Source organism: Nematolebias whitei, chromosome 21 (genome assembly GCF_014905685.2).
Source record: "Nematolebias whitei isolate Nwh7 chromosome 21, NemWhi1, whole genome shotgun sequence".
In the NCBI taxonomy this organism is placed as follows: Eukaryota; Metazoa; Chordata; class Actinopteri; order Cyprinodontiformes; family Rivulidae; genus Nematolebias; species Nematolebias whitei.
This window is the reverse complement of record NC_056518.1, coordinates 33,992,628-33,999,836: the sequence shown is the minus strand read 5'-3', so window position 1 is coordinate 33,999,836 and position 7,209 is coordinate 33,992,628. Positions and strand designations below refer to the sequence as shown.

General features: G+C 37.9%; 1 protein-coding gene and 1 long non-coding RNA gene across 2 annotated transcripts in view; both read left to right on the top strand.

Moving 5' to 3' along the window:
- dtnbb (dystrobrevin, beta b) overlaps positions 1-7,209 on the top strand; it is a 302,359-nt gene that overhangs the window by 32,049 nt on the left and 263,101 nt on the right. The window lies entirely within an intron of this gene.
- On the top strand, positions 2,440-6,200 carry LOC119427602. Its single transcript, XR_005187662.1, has 3 exons — positions 2,440-2,571; positions 4,226-4,387; positions 5,977-6,200. It is a non-coding gene; the product is annotated as an uncharacterized LOC119427602 (long non-coding RNA).

The window sequence follows — 7,209 nt, the reverse complement described above, 5'->3', positions numbered from 1 at the left end:
CTGTTGTTGTTGAGCCAACCTGTTGTTGTTGAGCCAACCTGTTGTTGAGCCAACCTGTTCCCCCGCTCGCCTGTGGGGGCGCTGCACCAAGAACTACTGAAAGAAACGACACAAAAACTTCTGAAGACACGTCTTCTTCTTCTGTAAATAAAAATAAAAACGAAGTGGCATCCAGTTTTAGGAGTTATATTTTGTCATTTTTCAACAATGGACTCAGCATGAGCAGAAGATGAGACAGAAGACCATGGAGAATATTGTTCTTCACACAAGTCAGCTGACGGCTCCATATAAGAGAAATGTGTGTTTGTTTACCTGTGGAGCGGGGCCCGGTCTGTTTACATTCACACTGTACTCGAACCGTGCTAGAGTTCTCTTCTACCGGACCCAGACCTAGGTTTTAGCCCGGGCCAGAGTTCACCTTTTTGTTCCGTGACAGAGTTCGATGGTGCGTTCAGACCTCCCCAAACGAACCGGACTTTGTAGGAAAACGAGCTGGAGTTGGATTAAAGCGAACTAAACAGGGCTGGTGTGAACGCAGCCTCAGTTGCATTAATAAGGTTTCCCCGACACCCCACTCCACTTGTTAGATTGAGAAACAAAGGAACGAGCACATGTCACCTGCAGTCAGCTGATTGATCCTCGTGGTAAGAACAGTTCGTTGTATTTGCTGTTGAAGGTTCCATAGTTTAACCTTTTTGTGCGCAGCGTTAGTCTCACACTGCCCACCGTATTCATCCATCGGTGAAATTCAACACGTGCCATAGGTTTAACTTTAACGTGTTTATATTGTCAGAAAGGTCATGGATGTCATTAGATTAGCTGGTGTGGTGAACTTGACAGGAACATTTGGTGGTTATATTTGGCTCCAGTCATGTATGGTAACAAAACAGGCCTATTTGAAAAATGTCCACGTGCACTTGAGCTCTATTAAATCTATGAATTGTAAGTATAGCTATCATTTCTATAACCCTTTGCAGTCAGTAAAGGCCCGGTCACATGATCAAGTTGTACACAGTTCATGAACATTTTGTTATGACTGTTTTTCTCATAAGGGTTTTCTTCAATTGTGGCTTGCTGTCCATAAGTACTTCTAGGGAGTCCTTATTAGATTTAAAAGTTCATTCTCTAATCATTTTGTACCGTCTTCTTCTTGTTTTCTATTTTTGATTCAAAATGCGTTCCTGAAATATCAAACTCCATTTTGTCCTCACTGGACATGAACCTTTTGGTTTCACTTTTCCAGTGAATGGTGCCAGAAGAGCTCCGGTGACAGAGTGCATGTGGCAGTGCAAGGCCTGCCCTTCACTTTTTCAACTAGGTCCCATATTCTGAAGCCTCGAGTGACACATGGGCATCATGGAATTAACAGTCGTATGTCATGTGCACATGCAAGCTGCCCATGTAGTTTTCATACATGGAACGCCCCATTAATTCATTTGAATACGTCATGTTATTAAAACTACCCCTTGTCAGTCAGAGATGTACATTTAGCTGCTGTTTTGTGGTTTTAATGTTCAAAATCTTTGTGCTAGTCATTGTTTAATCCTAATTTCATGTTGTTTCAGATAAATGCAGAGTTGAGGCGTATCACAACAACCATGGCTCTGCAGGCAAGGTTTGTGCCTCCGCTTGACTTTCTCTCAGGAAGTCTGCTGAATGTTTGCAAAGTGATAAACCGGGCAAGAAGCTGAAAGACGGAGCTGCCACGCTGACCGTAACAACTTTCAAATTGTCCCGTGCCATGAAGTGTCTACAGCATTTGGTCAGTAAACATTTATATGTTGCCTCCATTGCAAAGCCCAACTTTCTTTACATGTGATTACTGATTATTAGAGGGGCACCGATTGCAGTTTTCTGTCCGATCATCCGTTTCTAAAATGTCTGAGCTGCCGATTCAGATTTAGTTTTATAAGCGACACTGTCAGGAGTTATAAGGTCACAACGCTCCTTCAATTTTACATCTTCTTTTATTGAAAAACATGCCCTTAAATAATATCCTAGAAACAATACCAACCTATTTTAACTGGCCACGAGGTGGTGCTCTGAAATCTAAATCAAGTTTAGACAATTGTTGTTAAAACTAAAAAAAAAAAAAATTGGTTTCTCATGTAAGAATCAGACAATCTCCCCAAATTAAGGAAAATCGGTGCGATTTATTGTTGCACCCCTGCTAATGATCAAATCTACCTGCGGTTCTGAAGTGGATGGATTGGTTGACTTTAAAATTCCAGTGAAAGAAGCCTTTCATTTTGATCATGCATTCACCGTTCCACTGCGAGACATTGATTTTTAGTATAATCTGGAGATTATATGAAGTCCAGTCCAGAAAGGTCGGGTCAAATGGGCAGTTTCTATGTTTTGTATGTGTTGGTGTCACGTGAGTGATTAAATAAAGTTGTAGTTCTTGTCTTTGATCACCTTCTGTTGTGCTACATTAAATTTGAGTTCACATCTCATATTTTCTTTGTTCTAATTGTAAAGGATGACACCGGTGCTTGAAGGGAGTTCCTCATCAAAGGACTCTGCATCTCTGTGAAGGAGCATCCTCACGTCTTGGTGCAGGAGGACACGGTGAGTGTTCAATGAGTAGATTGTGGCTCTGCAGCATTTCAAACTGCCTTCAGTTAACCTGTGATCCCACTTGGACTGGTTAAACCCTCTTTATTAATTTGGGAAAGTGATGTCAGTGCTGAGATTAAAACATTAAGTCTCACAAGTTGTCACACTACATGTGAAACGCACCACTTTTTCTCCATATCCTCCATTAATGAACTGGGGGGTTTTCACTGGGGGTGCACACATAAGTCAGCCCCGATTTTCTTAATTTAGCAAAATCTGAATCTGAAACTGATTTCACAGATTTTTTCATTTTTATTTTTTTAGTTTTAACAACAATTGTCTGAACTTCCTTTATATTTCAGAGCACCACCTCGTGGCCAGTTAAAACCAGTCTGTATTGTTTCTAGGATGTTGTTCAGGGGATGTTTTTTAACAAAATAAATTGAAGGTGACCGTGTCACTTAGAAAACAAAATCAGATCGGCAGGTCAGACTTTTTAGAAATGGGCGATCGGTGCACCTCCAGTGAAAACACTTTGAACTTGTGATTTGAGTAAAGTTAACTTACACCATGTTCCCATACTGGGCTGACCCTCGTCTCACATGGGCAGAATTGAGACTTGGATACAAAAGTAGAGTTTAACAAGTCCAGGTTAATGATCAAAATCATCTAGGAACAGAAAAACCACCTCCAGAATAATGAGGAGGAGAAGTCAGTCTTAACATTAGTTTTTATTCCAAAGTACAGAAATTGGGCCAAACAGAACCAGACTTGTGCTCTACAAACCGTGAGGCTAAAAAACCCTGAAATGTTCTGAGTGGCATAGCCAAATAAAAACCAAGGCTGCTCCTCCTTTGAGCTTGAAGCTGTGGGTCTTTTGTTACTTTCATCAGAGAACATCACTTTGGACATGTCCTCTGCTGGTGTTGGTCCACTGTGTTTTCTGAGGTCCAAGGTCAACGCAGCATCTACCAGGAAGTTTTCGACACTTCCTGCTGCTGACCCAACTTTATGGAGATGCAGATTTCATTTTCCAACAGGACTTGGCCCCTGCACACAGTGCCAAAGATACCAGTACCTGGTTTAAGAACCATGCAAACTCACCTGGCATTGTGAAGAGGAACATGTGATACACCAGAGCCAACAATTCAGAAGAGAACACTCTCAGAACACCTGAGCAGTGCCACACTGATCCGTCCATGTCCCGCCGCATCACTGCAGTAATCCACTGTGGTTCAGGCCGCCTTAACGGAGACAGATGTAGACGCTCTTCCCAGGTGTAGAATAATGGGTGCAGTCACCAATAAGAGTGGTGTATAAAACAATAAATCAGGGTACCGTAAAACGGTGAAAAACTAAAAACAAGAACATATTTGCTTTGATTTTTCTTTTGACATTATCAAATTTCTTGAAACTTGTACTTATCTATGTAAACAGTTAATTTTTTAGACATTTATTTTATACAGCTACAGCTGTTAATAAATGTGCCTGTGTGACAACTGAGACAAAGCTTTGACTCAAATATATATTTATTACTTTATGGAAAGAATAAAAAGTAAAAATATATATATATATATCACAAATTATCTTAAAAATATTGAGATATTCACTTTGGTTCATATCGCCCTAGATTAATTTTGTTAAAAATGTTCTTTGACTTTCACAGAACGAGCAAAGACATTAAAGAGGAGAAGAAGTGAAGGAAAGAATAAAGTCAAAGACGAGTGTTTCCGCGGCAGAGATGGAGGTCAGCTGGTTCTGTGCAGCAACAAGACCTGCACCACAGTTTACCACCTGTCCTGCCTAAACCTCACCAACACACAGTTTGGTGAGTTGAGCCTCTAACCAGCTGCTTTTTGCAGAAACGCAGATGTTACTTGGTTAGTTAGTTAATATACAGTTGTCCCTTGTTTATTGCCGGGGGGGGTCCGTACCCTGAAGACCCGCGATAAGTGGAAAACCGCGAAATAGGAATAGTACTACAAGTAGTAGTTTATTTTACCATATATATATAATATATATAATATATAATGTATATAATATATATAATTATATACATTATATACATTATATATAATATATATATATATTTATATATATATATATATTTGTATATATTTATATATATATATTTATATATATATATATATTTATTTATTTATATATATATATATATATTTATATATATATTTATATATTTATCTATATATATATATATATATTTATATATAAAAAAGCATTTTAAACCCTTCCCACTCCTGTAATATTCTAAACAATGTTTCTAAAAAGAGACAGAATGTCATGATTTCATCTCACTGCCTCATCTGTTTTTTGCCACCTGCAAGCGCTCTTGGCCACGCCCACTTCTCCATTCTGCACGTAGATCAGCTGTTCAGCTGCAGGAGGAAGTTTATTCTGCAGTATGGGCTGCACAAAGGAGCAGAAGGTGCTAAATAATTTAAATTTTATTTTAAATCAAAATTCCATGCTGATCGTGCAGCTCATCCATCAATCAGCCATTTGTTTGTCGTGTCCAATCTTGTTTTGAAAAACCACAATAGAGAGAATCTGCGATAAACGAACCATGATGTAGTGAAGGACCTATAAAGACCCTTTCAAAAATAATTAGAATATCGTGGAAAAGTTGTTTCTTTCAAAAAGTTAATCTTTAATAGATGATCGATTCAGGGCCCACTATTTAAACAATTTCAAATATTTGTTTATTTTAACATAATTTGGGCTTCCAGCTCATGAAAACCATGAAAACAGGATTTAAAAAAATTAGAATACTGTGAAGACATCACACTACTAAGTTTTTGCAGTAAAAAAAATAAATTAGGATCACAACAAAATGTCAATCTTCCAACAGTTGGTTGTGAATGTCTTCATCTCTGCCTCGATGTGGCATTGACTGGGAGTTATGGAAGCCCAGATCTTCTTTGTCGTTGGCTCTGGTGTTCCTCTTGAGAAGACCCCATGGATTCTCAATGTCTCAAAGTTCTGACCAGTTGGCTGGCCAGTTTTTTTTTTTTTTTTTTTTTTTACAAATAGAATTAATATTAATCAATTAATATTGGCATAAGCGAGAGCCAAATGAGCGTTACTAATCTTGGTGTAAACTCAACTGGAAGTAGCTTTAGCTGTAGTAGCATTGACAGTATATGTCTGTCCATGGTGTAACTTTACAAATGTTTAGGACAAAAAAATGTCATCAGACCTTGTGTTCACCTTGGATTTTATTTTTACTAAGATAAACCTGAAGTGCTTCTGGTGAAGTGTACTATTATTTTGTAGCCACCAACAGGCGACTTCTTGCATGTTCTCTGACAACACTGTTTGTAGATTTACACGATGACCATTCTCAATGACATTTCGGTCCTCCTCTCTAAACGTGTCTGTGGTGGTTTCTGCCTGCAGGACGCTGGGCTGTGACGTCTGCGGGAACAACTGAAGAGACTTTCTGGCGCTGTGTCCCTGGCTCCCAACGGGACAGCTGTGCTGCACGCCTTCTCTGCTGCTCCAAGAGAAAAACATCCAAAGTCTGACGGGACATTTCAGAACCAAACCTGTGTGTTAGAGAGAGACAGACAGATACAGACGGACACAGATGGAGAAAGAGAGAAAAAGACAGAGATATAGAGACAGATAGAGATGGAGAGACAGACAGAGTTGAGATACAGTCATAGTCAGAGACAAGTCATATTTATTTATAGAGCACAATTTAAAACAGATAGACTGTTATCAAAGTGCTTAACACTAATGGTAACACTGAGAAATAAAAAGCAGTAAGAATATACCTTAAAAAATTAAAACAACAGCATTAAAATGGAGACAGAGATAGACAGACAGACATAGATTGAGAGACAGACAAAGATAGAGAGTTGAGAGACAGAGATAGTCACACACAGAGAGATGGAGACACACAGAGTGACAGTCAGACATAGATAGAGTTGAGAGACACTCAGACAGAGACACACAGATATATATATAGAGAGAGAGAGAGACACGCAGACACAGAGTTGAGAGACACACATAGAGTTGAGAGAGAGACACAGATCGAGATACACAGAGTTGAGAGACTGTGTATATATACACGTATACATACACACGTATATATACACGTGTATATATACGTATATACACATGTATATATACGTATACATGTATGTATACATTACATGTATACATGTAATGTATACATGTATATATACATGTATACATGTATGTATACATGTATACATGTAATGTATACATGTAATGTATACATGTATGTATACATGTATGTATACATGTATACATGTATGTATACATGTATGTATACATGTATACATGTAATGTATACATGTATGTATACATGTATACATGTAATGTATATGTATATATACATGTATACATGTAATGTATACATGTATGTATACATGTATACATGTAATGTATACATGTATATATACACATGTATACATGTATACATTACATGTATACATTACATGTATACATGTATGTATACATTACATGTATACATTACATGTATACATACATGTATACATTACATGTATACATTACATGTATACATACATGTATACGTATACATGTATACATACATGTATACGTATACATGTATACACATGTATACGTATACATGTATACACA